Genomic DNA, 10,021 nt, shown 5'->3' with positions numbered 1-10,021 from the left:
CTGACCTTAAAGCTCCATTCTGGCAAACCATATAGGCAGGCCAGTGGCTCCCCCATATCTCATTATATATCAGATTAATTTACTTTTCCGGGCTGAAGAACTGCAGGAATGCAGTCTAAAACTGATCTCCGCAGAGAACCATTAAAAAAAAAAATAGCCATTAAGAAGTAAATATATAACAGGAAGGTTAAGAACTACTTGAGACCTCCTGTAAAACGAATTTATTCCTGTGTTAAACTACCGTCTACACAGATGCTGACGACTGCTTAGGAGAGAAAGGTACTAAAACACAGCCATAGAGGGGAGCTTTTATTAATCCAAGCTGAAGACAGAGAGGATGTTCCATTGCCAAACATGACTGTACAAGACATTCATTTGACATCACTGCACAATACACGTCTGTGTTTAGAGTCTACATTGGAGAGACATTCCTTGATAGGTGATCCCCATGCTATTGCTGCTGTTGCGCTACAGCAGTCAGCTGGTTCACAGTGGAACTGGTGCCACAGGTCAGAGATGTCTTGAACACGGTAGTGAGACAGGGTAGTGACTCGAAACCAATGAGAAGTGAATGAGTACAGCGTGGAGAAAATCTGATGACAGGGTCAAACTTTACACTACAGGCAGGGTGTTTCCACATTCTGCATTGCAATAGATGGAATGGGCAGTTGTGACAGTTACAATTGCATCAGTGTGTTCAGAACTTTTGAAAGCACATTTTAAACAGTCACAATTGTTGCTGGCATTTCCCGGTCTGCTTTTTCTCGTGTGTTGCTAGCTGTGCTCAATGTATACAATGCACATTCAAAATGTGATTGTATGATAAAAAAGCACATTCAAAATGTGATTGTATGATAAAAAAGCACATTCAAAATGTGATTGTATGATAAAAAAGCACATTCAAAATGTGATTGTATGATAAAAAAGCACATTCAAAATGTGACACATGTATGATAAAAAAGCACATTCAAAATGTGATTGTATGATAAAAAAACACATTCAAAATGTGACTGTATGATAAAAAAGCACATTCAAAATGTGATTGTATGATAAAAAAGCACATTCAAAATGTAATTGTATGATAAAAAAGCACATTCAAAATGTGACTGTATGATAAAAAAGCACATTCAAAATGTGATTGTGTGATATAAAAGCACATTCAAAATGTGATTGTGTGATAAAAAAGCACATTCAAAATGTGATTGTATGATAAAAAAGCACATTCAAAATGTGATTGTATGATAAAAAAGCACATTCAAAATGTGATTGTATGATAAAAAAGCACATTCAAAATGTGATTGTATGATAAAAAAGCACATTCAAAATGTGATTGTATGATAAAAAAGCACATTCAAAATGTGATTGTATGATAAAGATGCAACAGCACAACAGTACTGATGTTTTTCTTTTTACTTCGTACCTTTTGCTGCAGACATGAAAGTTTATCTTTCCAAATGTTGTAAAGGCTTTTCTTGACATGTTGGATAGATCATGACCATGAAACCCATTTAAGCAATTTGTTTATAAGCATTTTCTTCCAGTTGGCGAGGTGTAGTCAGATCAGTTATAATCCTTTCATTTAAAGGGAATAAAATGTGCCTTTTTCTGCACAAAATCACGTTCTGAACAGGAACAAAAATGATCAAATTGTTAGCATTTGCACAGCTGCAACTGAAAAATAACTCAAATTATAGGGTACGGTTCCAGTTTCTCAAATGCATGAAAGCTGAACTACTGACAATTTGACCATTAAAAGGGTTTGTATTTATATGAACATTTCATACAATCAATTCTTTGACCCAACTGAGACTGTGTTTATTTAAGGAGTAGGGCCCACTCAGTCCATGTCTTGTTCCCCCATGCAATCCTTTCAGTTGAAGAAGTTGTTCAAATAAATGTTGGCTGCTAACTAAACATTGTGCTACTTGCTGTGCTTGAACGTGTACTGAGCTTTCACTTCTCCCCCAGTCACATGTCTGGATTGTGTTTGGTTTGCTATGGCCTCTATAATCAGTTTAAATAGCCACACAGCAAGCCTCCCTTCTCTGATCTGACATTAGCTCACAGTAGAGGGTTCCCCTGTTCATGACATGCAGACCTGTCGTATTCATGAAGCTGGTGTTCTCCGTAGACCAGTGTTAAATACGTTAGGCTTCTTTACATACGTACCTTCAACAATGCCGGTCAAGTAGCACTACCATATCTTGTGTATCATCTTATTTTAAACTAGTCACATTATATAACCATAACACTATTCAGCAGGTTTAATTTGACTTAAGCAAAATGAGTTAAGAACATAAGAACATAAGAAAGTTTACAAACGAGAGGAGGCCATTCGGCCCATCTTGCTCGTTTGGTTGTTAGTAGCTTATTGATCCCAAAATCTCATCAAGCAGCTTCTTGAAGGATCCCAGGGTGTCAGCTTCAACAACATTACTGGGGAGTTGATTCCAGACCCTCACAATTCTCTGTGTAAAAAAGTGTCTCCTATTTTCTGTTCTGAATGCCCCTTTTTCTAAACTCCATTTGTGACCCCTGGTCCTTGTTTCTTTTTTCAGGCTGAAAAAGTCCCTTGGGTCGACACTGTCAACACCTTTTAGAATTTTGAATGCTTGAATTAGGTCGCCACGCAGTCTTCTTTGTTCAAGACTGAACAGATTCAATTCTTTTAGCCTGTCTGCATATGACATGCCTTTTAAGCCCGGAATAATTCTGGTCGCTCTTCTTTGCACTCTTTCTAGAGCAGCAATATCTTATTTATAGTTCATCCTATTGGGTGCTGCAAAACCTTTGGCCATAGCAGTAGGTGCAGACAAGACTGTTTTCTACAATCATATATATTAGTGTGGCTTCATGCTTGGGTAACAACATAGACAGATAGGATTCAAAGAAGGCTCACCATCTAATTAATCTGACCTGCATTAAAAACCTCAAGCTATGACAACTTGAGTGCAGGAGAGAGTAATCGAGCGACTAGCTGCTGTTGCAATGCAGCCAACAGGAAAGGAGACAAGGCTTTTATTTTACTCTTCTTCAAGACATTTTGACACCCCGCTGTGCCACAACCATCATTGGCCCCTTACTAAGCTAAAGTTTGAAACCTTTTCTTTTGTACATTTTTGACAAAACTGAAGTTAGTAAAACTCTGATTGAAACTGTTCTTACTAGAACAACATATCTATCATTCTTATTTAAACCTCGAAGCTGGAGCTCCCCAGTTGCTTGAATGTTTTTTTCCACATCTGCTTTGGTTAATGAAATAGTTTTTTATACAGTTTCTTCCATTTGGCGAGGCATAGTCAGATCCTTTATATAAGAAGCTAACAACAGCTAGAACAGTGTCAGGAATGTCAAACTGTATTTTGCATTAAACTACATATAATCAAGGCAGTAAGCAGCTTAAAAAACAGTATCTCTCAAGAATCAGAAAATCTTTCAAGTAGATACCCTCTGACTGCAGTACAATGTGGCTCAGTAAAACTACTCATTGAAACTGGACAGAATATAGCTGATATATCAATATAGCTGAAAATGACATGTGGGTGTGGATTCAGCAGGATTATTACAGTGTGGCAGCCATTCAGAAAAGTTGCACAGCCTGTGCAAAGATAATAGGGTGCAAACAATATCTCAGTTCAGAAAAGTGACATGCACACAGGCTGTGCAAAGATAATAGGGTGCAAACAATATCTCAGTTCAGAAAAGTGACATGCACACAGGCTGTGCAAAGATAATAGGGTGCAAACAATATCTCAGTTCAGAAAAGTGACATGCACACAGCCTGTGCAAAGATAATAGGGTGCAAACAATATCTCAATTCAGAAAAGTGACATGCACACAGCCTGTGCAAAGATAATAGGGTGCAAACTTAATATCGCAGTTTTCGCTTGCCTAATCGTGGCATAAACTGGGACTATTAACACGTCAAGTGGATTGTAGAGGCTTTGGTAAAAATGACCTACAGTAGCTCAAAAGAAAACTATGAAATTCTGGCCCATAATTAGTTTTGCTATATGTCTTATTATAGTTTATGCTTAGTGGTTGCTAATACACTACTGGAGACATTAGACCCAATTTAAACAACTAGAAGCTTCAAATGACATTTTCTATATATGTATTTTCTGTTTCCATACCCTATTATTACTTTGCAGTCAAGCTGAACGGTTCCTAAGGCAATAGGTCAGACATTGGATGTTTTATTTATACACATTTGAAGCATCTCCTCATTTTTAACAGAATACTTTATATCCTTCAGTTTTTAATACTATGTTTTAATCTATTTATTGTGGCATGACATGTGTTCTTAATAATTTTGTATCAGTGTTTCAGATGTAATGGATATTTGACATGCTAATGTCACCAGCATATTTTACCTAAGCAAACTGGAAATTCTGTTATGAGGCTGGTATAAAAATGACCACTAGGGGGAGCACCAGTAATTTCTCTATTTCAGATGTTTAAGAAACTAAACAGCAGCACAGCAACATATTGTACACATTATTTAAAAGAAACAGGTATATAGTAAGGAAGATGATTCCTCCTATTCATAATGCCAACTGCATGAAAGATCTCATATGGCTGTGACAGGTATCAAGCACTGTATTTGCTTCATAAAGTCATTAGTCAAGTGTAATGCCTGTAAAATATTATTTACAGTAATCTGAGTGTAATAGAGATTAGGGTTAAAAGTAGCCTACAGCTTTTATTTTTTAAAGCTCCTCACTCCACCCATGCTCCAGGGAAGACCGTAACTTTACTGTCAGTAATTAAAAACAGTTAACCCCTGAGAGAATAGTTAGAAAAAAGAAACACAAGATATGATGTTGCCTATGATTATATTGTATCTGTGATAACAAGTGAAAACACTGAACCAGCCATTAATCCTGCTTGTGTTGAATTCATTGAATAAAGCTGGTGGAGCTGACCATGAGGAAAGATGATAGCACACAGAATCAGTGTGCCGAGCAATCCCATGTGGATTTCATTAAGCTCAGATAGATAGTTTAGAAAATGGATGTTAATCAGCTGCAGTAATCACACAGGCTTGAGGGCGCTAAGAGGAAAATGCATGCAGGAGTAAAGGCCGGTTGCCAAAGCTAATGGAAAGGTTACATCAGATACAAACGGACAAGCATTCTGATCCAAAATAATCTGAAGTGATATGATGTGTAAACAAGAAGCAGGCATGTTACTGGTTTCAATAAAGAGGATAGATCATTAAATTAATACCAACTTGAAGAGGAACATTGTTTCAAGGAAGAGGTAGAAAGGACTGGAAGTGGAAACGTAGCACAATGTTTTAAAATCTCCTTTTGTTTTGTTTAGTTTTCTTTTTTTTTTAATTTAGGAATGAAACTGATTAAACTAACACCATTGTTTAAAAACGAATACCAGCGTGTAAATACAATTCCCATCACAGTGCTATCCTTCAGCTTGTATTCACAGCTCATTGCTTTCCCTTTGCTGCAGCTCATGTTGTCTGTATCATGGCAGTGTATTGTTCTAAATAGATGCAGTTCTTTGAGCCTGTATTCACAGCTCATTGCTTTCCCTTTGCTGCAGCTCATGTTGTCTGTATCATGGCAGTGTATTGTTCTAAATAGATGCAGTTCTTTGAGCCTGTATTCACAGCTCATTGCTTTCCCTTTGTTGCAGCTCATGTTGTCTGTATCATGGCAGTGTATTGTTCTAAATAGATGCAGTTCTTTGAGCCTGTATTCACAGCTCATTGCTTTCCCTTTGCTGCAGCTCATGTTGTCTGTATCATGGCAGTGTATTTTTCTAAACAAACCTGATGGCGTTTATATTTGTATTCAGTCATAAATAAGATAGGGAACAGATTTCTGACCATCACTGTGTATCCAGATCATGTTCCTTCAAACACTTGGTTCTCTTGGTGAACGATCCATTTTTGACCCATTCTTTATTTATTTATTTATTTGTCAGGTGCCTTTGTCCATGCTGTGTAAACAACAATAAATGTATGAGCAACAATAAAATGTCGTGATTATGCTGAAACATGTATTGAAGCAATATGGCTAACACAGGATACAAAGTCATTTGTTTCTTAGACACCACAGTGTGTTCTGTAGCCCTTTAAGCCAAGGGTGCCCAAAGCGTGGCCCGCAGTGTCTCTCCAATTGAACCTGAAGCCCCCTTCACACTGACGTGCCCTACCCTGTGTCATGCGGGTCGCCTATACGATTTCACATTGCTTTTGATAAACCACGGTTGACCCGTCGGCCCAACTATTGATTTGATCCATGCTGCATTCTGGCTCATGGTATGTCTCATGCAACAAAAACATGGCTAAACACAATAAACAGAAATGTTCCTTGCGGAAGGGAAACCTTCACTCAGGCGTGGCTGTTTGTTATTGTGTCAGCTCATGAACGGCTTTCACGCATTTTGTCTCGCTCAACCCAGGTCTTGAGGTGGGTGTCTGCAGCCCAGGTCAACCCTGGTACGACCCAGGTACATGGTTTCAGACGGCTCAGGACTGTGACCTGGGTAGCCAGTGTCAAAGGGGCTTTATATGTGGCCCACAATGAATGGAGCAGCTGCCAAGCCCTTGATTTACAGCAGCCTTTACAGCAGAGGTGCCCAAAGGAGCTCGTCGATACGAAGCAGAATGCAGGCATGCAGCAGAGCAGGAGCAGGAACTCACTTATATAGGAATATATTTTTGCATGTACCACACAGGAACACTAACGATTTCTAATTGCATGCCAGTTTGTGAGATAGTGAACTCTGCTACAAAAGCATTGGCAGCAGTGGAAAAACAAAAAGTGCAAGAAGACCAAAGGACAGAAAAATATTTTGTAGTTGAGAAGGAGGACAAGCCTCTCTGTCTTCTGTACAAACAGTCCATTGGAGTCATGAAAGAATATCATGTTAAATGCCACTGAGAAACAAACCAGCATATGATCAGAACGTGGGTGAGGAAGAGGAGGGCGCAGTCTCTTTGCAAGGAATTAACAATGCAGCAGTATTTTTTTCTAAAATAATGATATCATTTACTCTCCTTTACAGTTTAAGATTAATAATTGTGGGTATAGCATTGTTTATTTGCGATAACTCTGCCTTAGCCAGAGACAACCTGCTTGACTGGAAATGTAGAATACCCACTACCTCAACAGGAATCAATTGTAGATTAAGGAGCTTAAAAATGATTAAGACAGTACCACACATGACATAGTGTTGTTTTAGTCTGTTGACAGGACCCTCCTGTAAATGAGATCTAGGTCTCAATGGGTTCAATTCCTGTATAAAAAGAAAAAGAAGAAAAAAAATACTTTTTTAAGTCCACCCCTCATACCTTGCGTGCAGATGGTAAGGATATTCTCCACAGTGTATTGAATAGCTAGTTATAGTCACTGACAGCATGAATACATGCTAATGATTTCATTTACAATGTATTGAATTGGCTGTTACTGTCATTGGTATTGTTTATTAACAGTGGTGATATAGTACATGGTTTGATACTGTTCATTTATTGAATTGAGTGTTATTGGCAACAGGAACACATGCTAATGCCTTGGGTTTGTGTTTTTACAAGTCATTGACAGGGGTACATACTAAGAAATGGTTTACATTTATGAATTTTGTAATTTATTAATAAGCTGAAATATTGAAATGTCTAGAAACACAATAAATGCTCTTGAAATTTGCAGTCCATGCAATTTGGTTACATTGCAGTCCACGGTCCCACAATAGCCTTGCTATGCAGCCCTCTGCTCGTAAACTTTGGGCACCCCTGCTTAAACCTATACGTACTAATTTATACAGTATGTCTCAATCTGTAAAGACATTTCAAGATTAATTGAATGTGCTTGGATTTCATTGATGGACAGTAAGCAGGTATATGCTCAGTATTAGAATAAATATACAAAACAAACAAATTTATTTTAAAGTGTTGGAGTGGAATATGAATATCGGGGAATGAATCATCCATTGAAAATGCTAACATTTTCAATTTGACTGTATCTTGCAGGCTTCTCTTCATGTTAATGTAAAATTAGTTGAGAATGTTATTTTACATGGGCTCTAATTCAGCTCAATTTTGCAGAATGTATGTTTCAAGAATGTGAATACTGAATCTTTGGCAAGCTGTGTATGGGAAGACTTAAAAAGAAGAATTAATTAGATTCTCACATTGTACTGAAACTGATGTTTCTGGCAATGTAAAGGCATCTGAGGCTTATTCCCTGGAGTGACCCCCAAGCTAAGAAAGCAATTATTCGGAAAATGATGTCGATTCTAGGATTAGAGGCGCCAATCTGGCTCTTATCAGCTTCACGTGCTGCGAAGAAACCAGTCACAAGATGGAACTCTCCAGTTGAATCTCAAACGAGTACTGGCACACAGGCTAGTGCAGAGTTATAGCACACTGACCCAGCTGGAGTGTTGTATAGTTACAGCACACTGACCCAGCTGGAATGTTGTATAGTTACAGCACTGTCACCCAGTGGAGTGTTGTATAGTTACAGCACTGTGACCCAGCTGGTGTGTTGTATAGTTACAGCACTGTCACCCAGTGGAGTGTTGTATAGTTACAGCACTGTCACCCAGTGGAGTGTTGTATAGTTACAGCACTGTGACCCAGTGGAGTGTTGTATAGTTACAGCACTGTGACCCAGTGGAGTGTTGTATAGTTACAGCACTGTCACCCAGCTGGAGTGTTGTATAGTTACAGCACTGTGACCCAGTGGAGTGTTGTATAGTTACAGCACTGTGATCCAGTGGAGTGTTGTATAGTTACAGCACTGTGACCCAGCTGGTGTGTTGTATAGTTACAGCACTGTGACACAGCTAGAGTGTTGTATAGTTACAGCACTGTGACCCAGCTGGTGTGTTGTCTAGTTACAGCACTGTGACTCAGCTGGTGTGTTGTATAGTTACAGCACTGTCACCCAGCTGGAGTGTTGTATAGTTACAGCACTGTGATCCAGTGGAGTGTTGTATAGTTACAGCACTGTGACACAGCTGGAGTGTTGCATAGTTACAGCACTGTGTACCAGCTGGTGTGTTGTCTAGTTACAGCACTGTGACCCAGTGGAGTGTTGTATAGTTACAGCACTGTGATACAGCAGGTGTGTTGTCTAGTTACAGCACTGTGACCCAGCTGGAGTGTTGCATAGTTACAGCACTGTGACCCAGCTGGTGTGTTGCATAGTTACAGCACTGTGACCCAGCTGGTGTGTTGTATAGTTATAGCACTGTGACCTAGTGGAGTGTTGTATAGTTACAGCACTGTGACACAGCTGGAGTGTTGCATAGTTACAGCACTGTGACCCAGCTGGTGTGCTGCAGAGTTACAGAACTGTGACCCAGCTGGTGTGTTGTATAGTTACAGCACTGTGACCCAGTGGAGTGTTGCATAGTTACAGCACTATGACCCAGCTGGTGTGTTGTATAGTTACAGCACTGTGATACATCTGGTGTGTTGTCTATTTACAGCACTGTGACCCAACTGGTGTGTTGTATAGTTACAGCACTGTGACCCAGCTGGTATGCTGCAGAGTTACAGAACTGTGACCCAGCTGGTGTGTTGCATAGTTACAGCACTGTGACGCAGCTGGTGTGTTGTCTAGTTACAGCAATGTGACCCAGCTGGTGTGTTGTCTAGTTACAGCACTGTGACACAGCTGGAGTGTTGTATAGTTACAGCACTGTGACCCAGCTGGAGTGTTGTATAGTTACAGCACTGTGACCCAGCTGGTGTGTTGTATAGTTACAGCACTGTGACCCAGCTGGTGTGTTGCATAGTTACAGCACTGTGACCCAGCTGGTGTGTTGTCTAGTTACAGCACTGTGACCCAACTGGTGTGTTGCATAGTTACAGCAATGTGACCCAGCTGGTGTGTTGTATAGTTACAGCACTGTGACACAGCTGGAGTGTTGCATAGTTACAGCACTGTGACCCAGCTGGTGTGTTGTCTAGTTACAGCACTGTGACCCAGTGGAGTGTTGCATAGTTACAGCAATGTGACCCAGCTGGTGTGCTGCAGAGTTACAGCAC

Source organism: Polyodon spathula, chromosome 2 (genome assembly GCF_017654505.1).
Source record: "Polyodon spathula isolate WHYD16114869_AA chromosome 2, ASM1765450v1, whole genome shotgun sequence".
NCBI lineage: Eukaryota > Metazoa > Chordata > Actinopteri > Acipenseriformes > Polyodontidae > Polyodon > Polyodon spathula.
The sequence above is the reverse complement of the archived record's forward strand: the minus strand, read 5'-3'. Positions refer to the sequence as shown.